The 19,283-nt window shown below is 39.9% G+C and overlaps 1 protein-coding gene across 3 annotated transcripts in view; it reads left to right on the forward strand.

Annotated features, from left to right (window-relative positions):
• Positions 1-19,283, forward strand: part of LMNTD1 (lamin tail domain containing 1) — a 434,715-nt gene that overhangs the window by 8,407 nt on the left and 407,025 nt on the right. For all 3 annotated transcript variants that reach the window (XM_073788952.1, XM_073788949.1, XM_073788950.1), the window contains exons 2-3: positions 926-1,096; positions 14,200-14,259. The gene's annotated coding sequence lies outside the window, so the exon portion shown is untranslated. The remainder of the gene's footprint in view (positions 1-925; positions 1,097-14,199; positions 14,260-19,283) is intronic.

The raw sequence follows: 19,283 nt of genomic DNA on the forward strand, positions 1-19,283 counted from the left end.
GAGTAAGTCAAAAGAAAGAAATCTTTTTATTCTCCTCAGGGCAGAGATGTTTTTTGGTTCTGTGCTTTAATTTTAGCCCCTGCTGTTCCCTAGGGAAGTGTTGGTTAAAACAAAAACCACTGTTTATTAGAACCAAGTGTCAGAAATTAATCAAAGATGAGTAGCATGTCAGTTTCCCTACTCCTGTAATAAAAGAATAATTGTGATTGTACTCTGGGGTCCATGTAGGTAAGGGGTCTAGTTCTGTCTGGCCATTTGACGTAGAAGCAAATAAGGGGATAAAAAGGAGTTATTAAAAACAAAAGCAAAACGAGCAAGACAAAATGAAATATGGGAGCTAAAATTCCAGTCCTTGGCAGTCAACCCCCAGGCTTGGGTGTTATGCAGAAAAAGGAAACCGTTGGAGACCCCATGGCAGTGTCAGTCAAGGCAGGTGGTTTTAATTTCTGTTTTTCTAATAGGCTGGAGTTGGAAAAGGGAAGAAGTGGTGATGTGGGGGAAGAACTACTTTGCACATAACCAGTAGTTTACTGTGAGCAATCAGGGACATCCTTAGGGTATATTTTAGAGATAGTGAAAACTTCACATGAATGATTAAAATTCAAATTTCTAAAATTGAGAGAAAATAATTCTTAATTATTTATTTATTAATTAGAATTATTTAATAATTCTAGTTTCTTAATGTCGGCAGAAGGTAACGTCGGCAGAAGACAAGATGCATTGGGAGGTTACATGGGTTTAAAGGAGGTCTGACAGGCTGCGTACAGGACTCTAATCCTCCTGGGGCGAGGACAGCATCTTGGAGTGCTCTCCTCTTCTTTCAGACCTACTCTCCAGCAGCCAGTTCAGTAGTTACTGTGCATGTAAGAGGTGCTTGAGTGAGTCTTTGTTAGATAAATGAAAAGCAAATTAATGCACTTTTCAGAGCGACCTTCAGAGACCCGAGCCTGAGTGAGGACAGCTATCGAAAGGATAGACTCTTTGAGGATGAAATATATTGAAGTCTTCCAATGCTGGTTGTCAGTTTCTAACCCTTCTTCATCCTCCTGGCTACTCTCACCTACCCCAGAGGACAGAGCCCTGTAGATGGCTCCAGGTAAGCTGTGAAGTGAGTGGATTAGCGTCTAGGGTGGGGCCGGTGGGGCTGACTTTGGGCAATTTATTTTATCTGTCTGGGCCTCAGTTTCTGCCTGTGTTGGTGACGGTTGTGGTGGTGGTGGTGGTGCTCGTGGGATGAACTGGGAGATCGGGATTGACCTACATACACTAATATGTATAAAATAGGCACCTAATAAGAACCTGCTGTATAAAAAAATAAATAAAATTAAAAAAAAAAGAATGTTTACCAAATAAAGTGATCTGACCTAGAGTAGGCCCCAGTTCAAGGTAGCCTTTATCCTTACTCTTACTATTGAAATCAGAAGTTTCAGGTCAGAGGCCTGATCTTTTAGTGAGATGCTTTCCCGAATCTGTCTCATGGTGGGACAGGGAGACAGTGTGAGACCAGAAACCTAGCTTCTGAGGAGCGGGAGGGAGGGCACTGATGCCCTGGTGATGTTTCAGAAATGAGCACCGGTACCAGGTGGGCCAATATGAGACAGAAAAGTTTCTTCATGCACTTATTTGTTTTTGTTTTGGGTCCATTCTGCTGATAAACCTCCTCACTCAGAGGTTATTACTGCAAATGAAAAATACTGGTAAACCAGTATTTTGGCATTAGCGTTCTGAGTGAGAGCTCCAGTGGCAGGGAGGGGCTGAGCCATGGTTGAAGGGTTTCTTTTTGTTGACTGGGAATGCTTGTTCATCACTTTGTAAAGTTGGCTGAGGGTCATCAGGTTATAGTGGAAAACCTTAAGAGTCCCATGGCAGCTTTTCCACAAGTCTTTGTTGCTGGAATTTCACTGGCTTCACGCCCATCCAAGCAGCCTCTGTCAGAAGGAACCAGAGCAGCTGTGACATGTCTGTTCAGGGCGGTATTGCATAGGCGTGAAGCAGTAGCTCCGTCTTCCCAAAACCCAGTAAAGTCCCCTGTCATGGCAAAGCTGAAGCTGAGAAAACTTGAATTACTGCCTGTCGAGCTGCAAGGGGTCTTAGAGCTCATCTCATCGAATCCCTTCGATTTCCAGTTGAGGAATCAAATCCAGAGATGTCTGAGGACCTGCTCAAGATAACGCAGCTAATTAGGCTCAGAGTTAAGACTCAAGATGGAATACAAACAAACACTTGTATTTATTCAACTTCATTTCAATCCCTTGTCTCATAAACTTGTATCTCTCTGCAAAATACTTAAGACAACAATAAGCTGGGATAAGAGAAATTTGTGAAATTGTGTCAACATGTTTGGGGTTGTCTTCATATTCTCTGAAACCACAAAAGGCATTTGATTAAATAGTTTGCAGCCAATTTGAGAATTCGTATTTATTTTCAAATGGTGCTTTCATTTTCCGAAGTTAAAGAAATCATTTTTTCGTACTCAGGCTTCAGAAAGGCTGGGTGGGCTTTCGATACCCATGGCGATGGTTCCTTATTGCCAGAGCCACTGTTAGACCAAGTACTGCTTGGAAGGCAATTCGAGGTAATTTCAGAGGAGCCCCATGTCATGTCTCTCTGATTATGGTACGTGTGGTTGTCAAGCGAGAGAAACCACATCCCTTGGTGAGCTCCGCAATCAGTGGGCTGTGAGCAGTCAGTCAGCCTCACGGGGAACAGCCTTCCACGGTACTTAAGACACAGGACTTACCCCCAGATCAAGCTGCTCAAAATTGCCGTCTTACTCAAGATCAAGCATTTCAGAAGTCATGTTGTACGCAGTAGGGGAACTATTAAGTTGTAATGAAATAGAACAGCTAGAAAGAAGAAAACAAATGTGTACTTCAAAGATGCAGAGGAGTGTCTTCATCAGGGCCCTGTTCAGATGTATCTTTTCTGCCATGAAGATTCTTCTAATTTTCATTTTGATATGTTTTCCTTTTCTTAATTTTAAACCACGAACTCTCCTTGTGCCAATTAACAAAAAAAGAAATAGAAGTCAGTCACTCCCTAAATTCCTCTTAGCTCGCGAACATTCTTTCTCTAGCCATGGTTGCTTGCATGCTGCCTCTTCTAATCTGAGACCCTCACTGCAGTCAGTAATCAAATTCCTGGAGATGGGGTCAGGGAAGACTCAATCCCAAGTTGTCCCCATCCTTCCCCCCTGAGAGATCATGCCTATGTCAGTCTTGGTTCCTGTCTTCCACCCTCATCTTTGTCTTTCCCTCTGTTTAGCTCTTTCTTTATACCTTGTAGACTAGAGACATGAGCATGTGAGATTTTTCCTCCCTTCCCTTCTCTTTCTTGGTTACCTTATAGACTTCTCTCCTCCTACACCTTGTTCATTATATTCTCCCTCCCATTTTGTTCCAGAAATCTACCTGTAATGCATGGCTGATAAGCATGTTCATTTCGCTTATGATTAACCTCGAAGGAGGAAAACACATTTTGGTGTGTTTTCAAACTGAAGAACCACTGCCAGAATACGTCTGAAAGTTCGCTTTGACTTTGCATTAAAGTATTCATTTCCCACTCCCCACGGCCCTCACCTCGTCCTTCTCTAATTAAACATAATTTCCATATTAAAAATATTAAAAGAAATTATTTCTAGCTCACGTTTTGAGTGCTACACTACTGTGTTGCGTTCCACTGCCTTTTCAATGCAGATGTACCACAGGAGGTAAATGAGCCCTTTTGAAGTAATTTTGGAACCTGGCCACTTTTAGAAAATTGTTTCTATGAGAAAATGAATTCCCAGCTTTTAGGACATGATTTATTTTAAGTTGGATATTTCCTCTCTGTGTTTGGTACAAAAAAATCTTTTTGACGTGGTGACATAAAATCAAAGAGAGCTGACTTGGTTTTTACCTTGTTGAATATTTTCATAATAGAAAAAAATTAACCTGTTTATTTCTTACATTTTATTGTGTTTTGTATAACGTTCTAGAGACCTTGAAATGCATGTTGTTGGTAATTCATAATTTTTCATAACCAGAGATATGCGGCGACTGCAGTTGTACACCGTTTCTGTTTTTCCCCTCTTCCTGGGCACGTGGAGAGACTGTATTTTCCAGTCTGCCTTGTAGCTAGGTGTGGCCATGGGAGTGGGTACTTGCCAATGGAATACGAGTACAAGTGACTCGAGGAACTTCTGCCTCATCTGCTTAAGAGGATCTCCCTGGCCTGAGACTCCCTCTCTTTCCCCCACGTAGCCACCTAGACCAGAGCGACCCTGCAAGCCAGCTGTGGATGGCAGAGTTATTGCCAGCCTGGGTCCCCAGTGACTGGCTGGAGCAGAACTGCCCACCAAGCTGGGACACTTGTCTTGCACTGTTACCTGGGAGACAAACACACTTCACTGTGCTTCGAGCCACTGCATTTTGGGGCGCTTTTTCTTACAGCAGCTTAGCCTACTCTATAAAACTACTACAAAAATTATTTCACAAGATGTCCTATTGTAAAGTATTTTACCAAAATATACTGAATAATCAAAAACTACATAAGCAAAAAGTAATTTTCTTCCAAAAACAAAACTCTAGACATTTTGGTTTTGATTCTGCTAGTGTATTTCTCTATATATTAAGAAATGGATAAGGCTAATTTAATCCTCCATTCAAACATAAAAGTCTGTTTACCAAAGCCAGACATGTTTTCCAAAGAGTTGTTATTTGAAAGGGGTAATATGTTCTGGCCTGCATTATATCTATTAAAGGAAAACAAGTAAAAGAATACCCACCTCAGAAGCACATTTCTTTGATATAGTATCCCATGATAATCCCATTTTAATTAGGGCCAAATTCTGCTTATGATCAAATGCAGTCTCAAGAAACAAAATTCTTCCAGGGTCACTTTATAATACAATAGTGAAAGAAGAATAAAGCAAGGTTAACATCATTGAATTTCAAAAAAAAAATTATAAATTGGAATGAGGATAGAATCACACACATATTCATGGTTTATTTTTTATACCACAATTGGTGTCGTATCTAATGGTACTTCTTTGCTGAATATTCTTGTGTATTTGTTGGTTGCTTTGTTTTTCTCACAAAGTAAAGTAACATTTGTAATTTAGGTTTTTCATAAAGTTCTTCCATTAGAATATATATTAACAAGATAATCTAAAATATGAAAGTTAAAATAAATAGTGCCAAATCGGCCCATGGCTGAAAAAACAAACATCTAAGCCCTGAACGAAGTAGGGATGAATTCATTCCTCAAAATCCTAAAACGGGAGAGGTAGGAAAAGGAGTTATGAAAGAATCTACGACCTTAATAACATTAAAAAAACTAAGTGAACATTACAGTATTCTTCGTAGAACTCAGAACTCTGGGTGAATTCTGAGACAAAACATTTAAGAGGATAAAATAGGCATTAGCTACAGGAAAATAATCCATTCTCTCTGTACATATTTTTAACTAGTAGCAAATTCATCTCACTTTATTTTTTAAAAAATTTTCTTTTCTTTTGTTTGGCCACGCTGCACAGCTTGCAAGATCTTAGTTCCTGGACCAGGGATCAAACCCATGCCCCCTGCAGTCGAAGCGGGGAGTCTTAACCACTGGATCGCCAGGGAAGTCCCACTTTTTTTTTCTTTAAATGCAATACTGGACTTTAACTCTGTCTGCCAGTATCGAGATTATGGTACTTGTAATCTAGATCTTCTTTACTCATACGATGATGTCGACTTCAACCTTAAACGGACATCTGTGGAACTTCGCTCTAGTAAACATTGCTTCCCCTCTTCCACCAGTTCCTGGCTGCCTGACATAACCAGCCGTCAGACTGACGAGAGAACGTGCTTATAGCGTTCTGTAAGGGGGATAGAATGCAGTATGGGATAGAATGCAGTATGGATCATAGGTCTGAAAAGAATCAAGGTTCTTAGGTTTTCTACTTCTTGGTTTCTGTGTTTAAAAATATAAACCCACAGAGACTTCCCTGGTGGTGCAGTGGTTAAGAATCTGCCTGTCAACGCAGGGGACACGGGTTCGATCCCTGGCCCGGGAAGATCCCACATGCCGCGGAGCAACTAAGCCTGTGCGTCACAGCTACTGAGCCTGCGCTGTAGAGCCCGTGAGCCACAACTACTGAGCCCACGTGCTGCAACTACTGAAGCCTGCGCACCTACAGCCTGTGCTCTGCAACAAGAGAAGCCACTGCAATGAGAAGCCTGCGCACCACAACGAAGAGTAGCCCCCGCTCGCCACAACTAGAAGAAGTCCACACACAGCAACGAAGACCCAACGCAGCCAAAAAATAAATAAAATAAATAAATGAAGTTGCTTTAATATATATATATATATATATATATATATATATATATATATATGTATACACCCACATTATAGTAACTGACCGCTGTGTGACAATTCATCTAGAGTCTTGGTCCAAAGAGTCGTCTAATGCTGGGTTTAGTGCTACTCAACTCTACGACAGATCCAAGCTGGGCCTCAGCTTCCTTATCTGGACATGGGAATACTTTATTAATATTTGTTTTTCCTAAGCCCACTCTAGAAGAAGTCTGTACCTGCAGGAAATTACACGGCACACAACTCTTAACTTAAAGCAAAAATAAAGACAGCCTTAAAGAGGAAACAGTATCACAATGGGGAAGGAGGAGTAAGTGGCTGAGGAGCATGTGACTGTGGCAATGCCTCTGGGATGGGCCAGCCGGTCGGAGGGCCAAATCCAGCCTGCTGCCTGTTTTGTTAAGAGCTAAGAAAGACTTCTCCATTTTTAAATGATTTTTTAAAATTCCGAAGAAGAAGAGTATTTCGTAATACATGAAAATTCTATGAAATTCAAATGTTAGTGTCTGTAAATAAAGTTTTATTGAAACACAGACACACCCTTCCATTTATGTGTTGTGGCTGCCTTCACACCACAACAGCGAGAGTTCAGCAGTCATGACAGAGACCGTACAGCCTGCAAAGCCTAACACATTTACTAGCTGTCCTTTATAGAATTAGTTTTGCAAACCTTCCTCTAGAATGTTCAAGGTAGAAATGTCCAATGGCAGTTGGAATTTAGATTTTTGGAATAATCCACAAGAAGCAGTAGTTTAAAATGTGGGAGTTAAGGAAGTCAAGAAGAGATTCGAGAAAAGAGGTCTGGAGAAAGCACCTGTGGAAGATGACTTCGATAAGTTGGGAGAGGAAGGAATCCCTGAAGGGAGGAAAGAAGGCACAGGTAGAACATGGTGGGTGTCCCAAAAGCCAAGCAAGGAGTGAGTTGGTGACAGCAGACATGTCAGAGAGATCAGGTAAACTGGAGATAAAACAGTTCATTGGATTTGGTGACTAGAGGTCATTGGTGGCCCCCAAGAAAGAGATTTCTATGAAACAGTGCGGCATTTGCCAGTTTTCAAGAGGTCCAGGAGCAAATAGATTTGCCCTGGAAAGGAGACCAACATTTGTCTGCTTCCTTGCTTGTTGTTTTTCATAGAATACTGAGAGTGTTTGTAGGCCTAACAGAAGCATTCAAGAGATGGAGATGAAGAGAGGAGACAGAGAGCTGAGGAAAGGAATGGAGAAAAGGTTGAAGGGATGCCTAAATTGAATATAGAAGGGGCACAGCTCCCTCTGGAACAATGAGGAAGAAAAGAGTGGACACACAAAGAAAATTTGAAGGGGGAGGCCAAAAAGGACGTGATAACATTAAGTGGCGAGGTTAACTATATAGAATAAGGAAGCTGGAATAACAACGGGGCATTTTAGGGGGGTAAACCAGTAACCATCATGCGTGAAGCTGTACAAAGTCCACTGGAGTGTCTGAAAGGACTGCTGAGGAAAAGTATTTGATATGGTTTTGGAGTCTTTCCCAAAAGTTTGGTAGCTTAGGTGTGGAGATGGAAAAGAAGTTGAAAGAGGCTAAGATTAACATGAAAGACTCCAGAAAAGGTAACACGTGGAAGGACTGTTCAAGAAGACAGTGTTGAAGCAACTCGTCCTGGAGTCCAGACTGGTTGGTAGAGCAAGGGAAACCAGAGGGAACTTGACCAGCTAGGATTAGAAAGAAGACTTAAGAAAGAAATGAGACAGAAGTGTCATTTCTGTAAGGTGAAGGAAGTACAAAAGATAGAAATCAATGAAGATAAAATCAGAAAGGAGGACTTCTATCATCACTATCACCAAATGAAAGATCGTGGAATATTGAAAATAAGGTGTAAGATCTGGCTGTCATGGGGACTATGGGAATCTCAGAAGAAATCTGAAGATGCAGCTGCTTTATCCTGGAAGGCTCTTGTTCCTCAAGGTTTCTTGTCCCTGTATGCGTCCCAGGGTCTTGTAGGTGGAAGGTGATCAGAGGCCAGATAAGTGATGTCTGAGCTGTTTCCAGTGGGAGTAGATCACAGAGAAAAGCCTTAGCCAGAGAATCTTAACTTGAACCTAAGGGGTTTAGTTGAAACTGAGTAGTCCTTTGGAATGGATCTGAACAATGACTCAACTCATGGACTGGCTCACTGGGCACCCTTTCCCTCCCTCCCAGGGAAACTGAGATTGAATGAATAATAGCTGTGAAATGCTCCTTTGAGAACAAGACTCCTACACACTAATAAATACTAAATGCTTTTCATTACAACATAAGTGGTTGACTTGCTTCCCCTCAAAATGCGTCCTAATGAATGGCATGAGAAAGAATGACATTTCCCCAAAATGTTGCACATGAACACTAATTTATTATAGACTCATGCATGTCTATAAATTTTGTTGATTGAAAATTAATTTGCATCAATATTTGAGGAATGGAAGGAGGAAAGTTAATAAGTACCTGAACCATTCAATTATTTGAAGTACCTAGACTTAGCTAAAATTTACTAAAGGATAATTTTAAAACTTATTCATCAAATTAAATAGTGACATTTGGGGGCTCATTTGAAATGAAAAGCATCTTTTTTTTTTTCTCAACTCCCATTTACCTCTTCTCCCCTTGCCCCTCGTCCCAATGCCCATCCCATCCTTGCTGCCCCTAGATATTCTTTCAGAGATTCAGCAGTGGTAGGAAGGAAAATATTCACATATTCCAGAAAGCAAATAATTTCTTGGTCTTCATGACATAAGAATACTAGCTTTCCCACAGAGAAGCAAATTGGATGACAATTTTAGGATAATTGAGTTGCTTGATGCTTTTCAAGTTGTTCGGAAACCAGTGCTGTGAAAACCAGTTTTTTTCAGTGCTACCTGTAGTTTCCTGTGGTAGGAGATTTTCTATTTACCCATTAAAAACAAAACACAGAGCAAAGGCTTGAAGATTTGTGAGTGGGTTTATGTTATACAGTGGCTTCGAAAATGAAAACTTGGTAAACTAAATTAAAACAAACTGAGTTGCCTAAATTTTCAATAAGTTAGGTATAATAATTTGCGGTGGACAAAAAAAATCTGTATAAAAGAGACCATAGATCCTAATTTTAAATCATTTGAGGGCCAAATGGTCACCCTTTTCCCCCCCTTTCTGGATGGAGAGGGAGGGTATCAGGGCTTTCAGGTATGAAACAATGGATAATGATACGAAACAAAATGGTTGGTAATCACAAAGAGAGTAAGGCACAAAAAGAAAAGTATGTGGGCAGAGACAAATCATGGAACTGAGCAGAAACTGAATGACGTTGGCCTCAGCTTCTGAGCCTTGACCATGCATCAGAATTACCTGGAGGGCTTGTAAAAATACAAATTGCTAGCCCCCCACCAACAGTTTCTGATTCAGCAGATCTGGGATAGGGCCTGAGAGTTTCCTTTCCACCAAATTCCCAAAAGATGCTGACGCTACTGGTTCTGGGACCACACTTTAAGAACTAAATTTAGGTTGATTTAGGGCAGTGCCTAGAGACAGAAAGAAGAAATAAGAAAGTGTGGAAGACAATGATGCAAGACAGAAGAAGCCAATTTATTGGAGGAAATTAAAGGGAAGAAGGAATCAAGACAACAGGTGATGACTAAATTAAAATTAAAAAAAGCAAAGGAAGGTAAACTTTAATTGAAGGCCAAGCCCTGTGCTAGGCACTTTACATTCACATTCCTGCCAGGTAGGTAAAATAACATCCAGAAGAGGAAAAAGATGTTCAAAAACTTGACAAATGTGAGTGGATAATGATGACTGTAGTAAAATAGCTTTGCAAGGTCAACACAGTTAAAACATGGTCCTGAGCTACAAGCCACTTAAGAGATAGACAAGGAGCAAGATGGAGATCAGAGTACCATACTTATTACTGATTCAGGCTGGGAGAGATGATGTGGCTTAGGAGTGCAGCAGCTGTGGGCTTCCCAGTGCTGCTGGTCAGAAACAGACCGGTCTATCGGGCCAGGCCAGGTGGACATGTCTCCTCCTGTGGGGCCCTCCCCTTGGAAAATTTCCAACATGGAAGATAAGACATGAATATGGGCATTACTGTGGCCATTCCTCAAGGAAGGAGAGCACGGCAGGGGCTGAGCTTAGCAAGCCCTATTTACTCTTCTCAAAGTTACCATTCACATAATTTGCTTTTCATTCTCTGAGGCAGAGTGGTGAAAGAGTAAAGAGGTTGGGAATGTTACATGAGCTGAGGTCTCTCTAGATGCAAGGAAAAACATCAGGAGCCTGGAATAAACATCCTTTCCCTGTAAGTAGGCGAACCTAGCATAAAAGCAGACTATTTCCCTCTAAAGCCTGCTCCGTTTCAACGATTCTGTTGGGACTTCCCTGGCAGTCTGGTGGTTAAGGCTGTGGCGCTTCCACTGCAGAGGGCACGGGTTTGATCCCTGGTTAGGGAACTAAGATCCCGTGTGCCACACTGCGCAGCCAAATATATATGGTTTTGTCACTTCTAGAAAGAAAGCACGACCAAGATTGGGGAGCAGTAAAGAATCCCAGGAAGATGCAGGATGAAGGAACCAATGCCGTATTTTGGTAGCATGGTAACTTGAATTACTGGTGCCCAATGACAGGGGATTGCCTGCAAGACTAAACACTGGAAGTGGGCCTGGCTGGTGGCTGGGTCAGTATCCCGAGCAGAGGCTGGTTGATCTAAATTTCACACGTGGCTTCCGAGTCTGCTTCTCTCTGTGGCCATTTTGACTCGTTTTCGTTTTCTATATTCTGATGGCCATTTAGTTTGTTCCTTAGGAAAATGGCTCAAATTGACATTTGGACACATTTGGAAAGGAAAAAAGACACTGAAGAGCAGGCTCATTCTACTTAAACAATGTGCAATCAGACTAATATTTCCAGTAGTTCAACCTGCTATTAGTCTCAATTCATCACATCATCAGAGGTTTGTGCTCCATGTCCGTAGAAGTGCAGAGCCTCTTCAGTTCTCCTTCTGCCCTGTCGCTGCCGTGTCAGCTTGCACTCCGGGAGTTCCCGCAGTGATGCACACGGCCTCCTACAGTGGATGAGGGTGGGCTCTCACCACTTGACTTTCCAATGTGCTCGTGCTTAGTAGCGCACCTCCTTGGCACAGTGAAAGTTCTTTAAGTTGGACTTTGTTGAAATGCCCCTGGAGGCACATTTTAAAGCTGAGATTTTAATTACAGACCATTAACGACTGCTGCTTCTGTGTCTTTGAGTACCGTATATATAGTTCTAGGGCCCTTGAGGATTTTACCCCAACAGGTGAAGTTTTATGTGTTCAGTGGATTTTTGTTGTTGCTGTTTAAGGGAAAATGTTTGAATTCCGATAATTCTTGCTAGGAACACAAAAGAGAAAGCAGAAGATGCCCAGGAACTCAATAATTGAGTGGATGAAAATGAATATAGGAAAAAATAACAGCAGGAGAATGGTATCTGAACTGACTGAAGTACATAAAGTCCTAGAACCTTCACACATTTTTATTACTCAAAGAATTCTATTTTTATTTGGCAAACCAGAGGGTTTATATTAGTTTTATTATTTTATGGTTGGGATAATCAGCAAACTTAAACCTGAACTCAAACCTAAACATGAACCTGAACTCAGACCTGTAGTTTCGTCAAAATTTTAGCTAAAAACGAGAGAAAAACTTTAAAAATATCTCTTTCAGAAGTTCCAAACACCTATATAAAATTCTTAACACTTGGAAAAATTGTAAATTTACAAGTATTAGTTACCATAAATGAGTCTTCCTGATTATTTTCTTAACATGAGTAAAATGTCTTCAGACTTTCTTCTCTTGAATATTCACTGCGGTTAATGAGTGTTCAGTGTAGTAAACTGATCGTTTAAACACAGAGATAGGAAGAAAATGAAGAGGCCAAGCTTCTAGTCTACATTCTGCCATAAATCAGTGGTATGATCTAGGGGCCAGTTAGTGTTCTCATGATTAAAATACCTGTTGTAGAGCATTCATAGATGTAAGGGTAAAAATGAGGTCATGTATACAAAGCACTGAAAAAAATTTAAAGTGTTATATGACTTTTAAAGTAATCAGCATCATTTTAAATGGACGAATAGCATAAACTGAAGATGTTTAGCTTAGGGAAGGTAAGACGGAAGTGGTAAAGCAAAAGTGTCTTCTTATACTTGAGAGCTGCTCAGTTGATCTGGAGGACAGACTTTAAAAGCGGGTGGAGGGCTTCCCTGGTGGCGCAGTGGTTGAGAGTCCGCCTGCCGATGCAGGGGACACGGGTTCGTGCCCCGGTCCGGGAAGATCCCACATGCCACGGACCGGCTGGGCCCGTGAGCCATGGCCGCTGAGCCTGCGCATCTGGAGCCTGTGCTCCGCAACGGGAGAGGCCACAACAGTGAGAGGCCCGTGTACCGCAAAAAAAAAAAAAAAAAAAAAAAAAAAAGCGGGTGGAAATTACAGTCCAGTAGTTTTCAGCATAACATAATAAAACAACTGTCTACAGCAGTGGAGTAGATAGATGGGCTTGTGAGAGAGTGATCCAACTGTCCATGACAGCCTGCATGCCAAATTCCTATACTGATTGTCAGAGATGCCTTTTGTGACATTAGCTGCTATAATTTATTATTGGACCAAGAGCTCTCTGAAATCCTTTCCAACTTTCAGAGCCTTAGTTCCTGTGTTCATCTAAAAAACTAATCAATGAATTTTGTGACAGTTGATTCTATTGATTATGTTTATATGACAGGATACAATCAAGTGGAAAAATATATTCACTTAGGTGTACCATGAAGATCCTAATGTGTTCTCCAGAGAACAGTGATATTTCTAGAGCATGGGAGGGCTGTATGTTTAGTGGGGATTCCTTAGACCTCCCAGAAATGCCTTCACTAAGCAGCAGTGCTTTAAACAATCATTTGATGTTAGCAATAAAAATCCAATTGAAGATAGTATATACTATATTATACCGTATTCTTTTTCTTCACATGAGAGATACCTTTGGAATTTAAAATCAAGGAAAGCCTTTCTTTTTCTGAGGAACTAGAATATTTTCTTATTCCAGTAACAAAGCTTTGTAATTCAGTGAGTCCATTGTCCTGGCTGCTAGGAAGCTCAAAGCAGATTTGAAATAACCATGGCAACTCCGACAATTCTCAGAGTTGGCATGCTTACATTATCTCTTTTTCCCTTGGTCTGAATTTTCTTTCTCTTTCATAATGTTTTAAACTGTTAAAAAAATTTTTTTAAAGATGATCATACTTTTAAAGTAGTCACTGTAGACACCTTCAGTTGATTTTGCAAAAAAGTCTTTTATGCTCTTCTTCCATTAGCCAACCTTGCTATTTTCCACATAGACACAGAAGCACGAACACACACACACACCAGTGTACTATTTTCTTCTTTTCAAAATATGAAGAAAATAAATTTAATAAAACACAGTAAATTATTTGCAGCTCTGAAGGGTTTGACCATCAAATAAATCTGATTATGTTCTACTTGCAGATGATGCCATATTTACCTAAAGATCAGGATGGTTTGTTCTTTCTTGGTCTTCTAAGTGTTACAGAACCTGTGAAATATATTACTTCACCGGCCTCATGAAGTGTTTTAGTGACGGCCAGGAGGTTTTGGACAGTGAAGAGTTTAGGACTCTTTTGAAGCTTATGACAAATGTTAATTTGAAGTTCAAAGATGCGTAGTCTCTGCCAGTTTTTCTTGCCATTTATTTATTTATTCAAATTTTATTCCTGCACTCCTACCCGCATTCCTGATGATAGCACTTAACTCTTTCATAAAGAAGTTTCCTTTTGTCTTTTTAAGCTCCCTTGGAGTCAACTACTAGATATCATGGGCATTCTTTTGCTTTTTCAGAGAACTCTGGAAAGCACGCAGCTTCCTCTTCATGTCCGAACCTGCCACAGGTCTAACATGGTAAGTTTTTGTATTTCATTTTGATACAGATTCTGCAGGCCCTCTGTTGTAAGCAACTAAAATCTTTTGAAAAGAAGTTATCTTTTTAAAAATTTAAATATAGTTGATGTAAAATATTGTGTTAGTTTCAGGTATACTACATTGTAATTTGACATTTGCATATATATTACAAAATGAACACCACGGTAAGTCAAGTACCATCTGTCCCCATTCAAAGTTACTACAATATTATTGATCATATTCCTTATGCTGTATATTATATCCCTGTGGGTTATTCATTTTGTAACTAGAGATTTATACTGTTAATTCCCTTCACCTGTTTCACCCAGCCCTCCACCTGCCTCTGCTCTAGCAACCGTCCATCTGTTCTCTGTATCTATGAGTCTGTTTTCATTTTGCTTTGTTTGTTTGTTTTGTTTTTTAGAGACCACATATAAGTGAGATCAGACAGTATTTTTCTTTTCCTGTCTGATTTATTTCACTTAGCAAAATGCCCTCTAGAGTCATCCATGTTGTCACAAATGGCAAGATTTCATTTTTAATGGCTGAGTAATATTCCATTGTGTGTGTGTGTGTGTGTGTGTGTGTGTGTGTGTGTAGCACATCTTCTTTATCCATTCATCCATCCATGGACACTTAGGTTGCTTCCATATCTTGGCTATTTTAAATGATGCTGCAATGGACATTGGGGTTCATATATCTTTTGGAATTAGTGTTTTGGTTTTCTTTGGGAAAATACCCAGAAGTGAAATTTCTGGATCATATGGTAGTTTTATTTTTAATTTGTTGAGGAAACTGCAAACTGTTTTCCATAGTGGCTGCATCAATTTACAGTGCACAGGGTTCCTTTTCCACCATATCTTCGCCAACACTTGTTATTTGTTGTCTTTTTTGGATGATAGCCATTCTGACAGGTGTGAGATGGTATCTCATTGTGGTTTTGATTTGCATTTCCCTGATGATTTGAGTTGTTGAGCATCTTTTCATATGTGTGTTGGTCATTTGCATACCTCCTTTGGAAAAATGGCTGTTCAGGTCCTCTGCCCATTTTTGAATCAGGTTGCTGGTTTGTTTGATGTTGAGTTGTATGGGTTCTTTGTGTATTTCAGGTATTACCCATTATCACATATATCAGTTGCAAATACCTTCTTACACTCAGTAGGCTGCCTTTTCATTTTATTGGCAATTTCTTTCACTAAGCGAAAACTTTTAGTTTGATATTGTCCCATTTGTTTATTTTTTTATTTTTGTTTTGCTTGCCTGAGGAGACAGATCAAAAAAATATATTGCTAAATCCAATGTCAAAGAAATTACTTACTATGGGTTTTTTTTTAAAAGGACTTTTATGGTTTCAGGTCTTACATTTAAGTCTTTAATCCATCTTGAGTTTATTTTTGTATATGGTGTGAAAAAGTAGTCCAGTTTGATGCTTTTGCATGTAGCTGTCCAGTTTTCCCAACAACATTTATTTAAGAGTCTGTCTTTTCCCAGTTGTATATTTTTGCCTCCTTCGTTGTAGATTAATTGACCATATGAACTTTGGTTTCTTTCTGGGGTCCCTATTCTGTTCCATTGATCTATGTGTCTGTTTTTCTGCCAGTACCATACTGTTTTGATTATTGTAACTTTGTAGTGTAGTTTGAAACCAGGGATTGTGATACCTCCAGCATTGTTCTTTCTCAAGGTCGCTTTGGCTATTAGAGGTCTTTTGTGTTTCCACACAAATTTTAGAATTGTTTGTTCTAGTTCTGTGAAAAATGCCATTGGGATTGCACTGAGTCTGTAGATTACATAGGGTAGTATAGTCACTTTAACAATATTAATTCTTCCAATCCATGAGCAGAGTGTATCTTTCCATTTGTTTGTATCTTCTTCAGTTTCTTTCATCAATGTCTGATAGTTTTCAGAGTACAAGTCTTTTACCTCAGTGGTTAAATTTACTCCTAGGAATTTTATTCTTTTTGATGCAATTGTAAATGAGATTGTTTTCTTAATTTCTCTTTCCAACAGTTCATTATTAGCGTATAGAAATGCCACAGATTTCTGTATATTAATTTTGTATCCTGCAACTTTACTGAATTTATTGATGAGTTCTACTAGTTTTGGGGTGCCATCTTTAGAATTTTCTATATATAGTATCATGTCATCTGTAAACAGTGACAGTTTTACTTCCTCCTTTCCAATTTGGATTCTTTTTATTGCTTTTTCTTGTCTGATTGCTGTGGCTAGGACTTCCAATACTATGTTGAGTAAAAGTAGTGAGAGTGGGCATCCTTGTCTTATTCCTGATCTTAGAGGAAATGATTTCAGCTATTCGTCATTGAGTATGATGTTGGCAGTGGGTTTGTCATATATGACCTCTGTTATGTTGAGGTATGTTCCTTGTATGCCTACATTGTTGAGAGTTTTTATCATAAAATTGATGTTGAATTTTGTCCAAAGCTTTTTCTTCATCTATTGAGATAATCATATGATTTTTATTCTTCTATTTGTTAATGTGGTGTATCACATAGGTTGATTTGTGGATATTGATTTGTGGATAAATCCCACTTGATCATGGTGTATGATCATTTTAATGTACTGCTGAATTCACTTTCCTAGTATTTTGTTGAGGATTTTTTTTTTTTTTTTTTTTGTGGTACACAGGCCTCTCACTGTTGTGGCCTCTCCTGTTGTGGAGCACAGGCTCCAGATGCGCAGGCTCAGTGGCCATGGCTCACGGGCCTAGCCGCTCCATGGCGTGTGGGATCTTCCCGGACCGGGGCACGAACCCGTGTCCCCTGCATTGGCAGGCGGACTCTCAACCACTGCGCCACCAGGGAAGCCCTAAAGTAATTATTGATAGGTATGTGCTTATTGCCATTTTGTGAATTTTTTTCAGTTTGTTATTGTTCTTTTCTTCTTGTGATTTGATGAATATCTTATATATGATTATTCTAAATTGATCTCTTAAGTTTGAATGCATTCTAAAAACCCTATATTTTTACCCACCCTCCATGTTTAATGTTTTTGACATTGTATTTTACATCTTTTGGTTTTGTGTGTCCCTTAACTAGTTATTGTGGATATAGATAAGTTTACTATTTTTGTCTTTTAACCTTCCTACTAGCTTTATACTTGGTTGATATATCACCTGTACTGTATATTTGCCTTTACCAATGAGACTTTTGTCTTTCATAATTGTCATATTTCTAGTTGTAACCTTTTCTGCTTAGAAGAGCCCCTTTAAACATTTTATGTAAGACTAGTTTAGTGATGAACTCTTTTAACTTTTGCTTGTGTATAAAATTCTTTATTTGTCTTTTACATCTGAATAATATGCCAGGTAAAATGTTCTTGGTTTTAGGATTTTCCTTTCAATGTATCATACCACTCTCTCTGGCTTGCAGTTTCTGCTGAAAAGTCAGCTAATAGCCTTATGGGAGTATGCTTGTATGTAACTAATTTCTTTTCCCTTGCTGATTTTAATATTCTCTATATTTAATTTTTGTCATTTTAATTATAATATGTCTTGCTTTGGACCTCTTTGGATTCATCTTGTTGGGGACTCTGTCCTTCTTGAACCTGGATATCTGTTTCCTTTCCAAGTTAGGGAAGTTTTCATCTCTTATTTCTTCAGATAAGTTTTCTGCCCCTTTTTGGACCCCTATAATGTGAATGTTAGTATAGTTGAGGTTGTCCCTGAGGTCTCTTAAACTGGGTTCATTTTTTTAAATTCTTTTTTTTTCCTGTTCAACTTGGGTGATTTCTACTACTCTGTCTTCCTGTTTGTTGACCCATTCCTCTGTATCATCTATCTACTGTTGATTCCTGCTAGTGTATTTTTTATTTCAGTTATTGTATTCTTCAGCTCTGTTTGGTACTGCTTTATGCTTTCTAACTCTTTTGTTGAAATTCTCACTGTGTTCATCCATTCTTCTCCTAACTTTGGTGAGCACCTTTAATCATGGCCATCATTAATCAAGCAGGTAGATTGCTTATTTCCACTTCATTCTTTTTCTGAGGTTTTTGTCTGTTCCTTCATTTGGAACATATTCCTCTGTCTCCTCATTTTGTCTAATTCTTTGTGTTTATTTCTATGTATTAGGTAGGTGGTTATGTCTTCTGATATTGGAGAAGTGGCCTTATATAGGAGATGTCCTTTGGGGCCCATCAGCATGCTTTCTTGTGGTCACCATAATGATATGCTTTAGGGGTGCCCCATATGTGGGCTGCATGGGTTTATTTGTTGTGGTGGGGTCGATTACTTTGGGCGTGCTGGTAGTTGGGGTTTGCCTTTGGCTCAGTTGGCTGTGAGGTTCTGTCTCTTGCAGTGGCTGTGGACCCACTGGTGGGCAGCTTAAGCTCCAGCACCTATTAGGCCAGAGGGAGGATTCCAAAATGGTGCTTGCCAGTGCAGGTGTCATCAAGGTAGATCGAGCTCCAAAATTGGCTGCCATCAGAGTCTCTGTTCTCAGGCGGAGTCCCAGTTACCTCCTGCCTCTCTGGCAGTCTCTCTAAGATAAGCAAGTAGGTCTAACGCAGGCTACTTTCAAACTACTGCCTCTTTGCTCATACTCAGAGCATGTGAAACTCTTTTGCACCCTTTAAAAGTGGAGTCTTTGTTTCCTAATGGCCTTCAAAGCCAGATGTTCTGGGGGCTCGTCTTTTTTGTGCATGACCTCTGGACTGGGGAGCCTGATGTAGGGCTTGGACCCTTCGCTCTTTGGGGAGGACTTCTGCAGTTGTGATATTCTTCCCTTTAGGGTCGCTGATCCGGGGGTGTTGGTCCTGACTATACTGCATCTCTGCCACTCCTGTCTGTCTTGGTGTGGTTCCTTCTTTATGTCTTCAATTGTGGAAGATCTTTTCTGCTAATCTTCAGGTCGTTCTCATAGATTTTTATTCTGTAAGTAGTTGTAATTTTGGTGTGCCCATGGGAGGAGGTGGGCTCAGAGTCTTCCTACTCTGCCATCTTGGCCACACCCCAAAGAGGTTATCTTATAAATAATCAAACAGACAAATTAATAAATAAATCAACTTGA

Source organism: Tursiops truncatus, chromosome 11 (assembly GCF_011762595.2).
Source record: "Tursiops truncatus isolate mTurTru1 chromosome 11, mTurTru1.mat.Y, whole genome shotgun sequence".
Classification (NCBI taxonomy): domain Eukaryota; kingdom Metazoa; phylum Chordata; class Mammalia; order Artiodactyla; family Delphinidae; genus Tursiops; species Tursiops truncatus.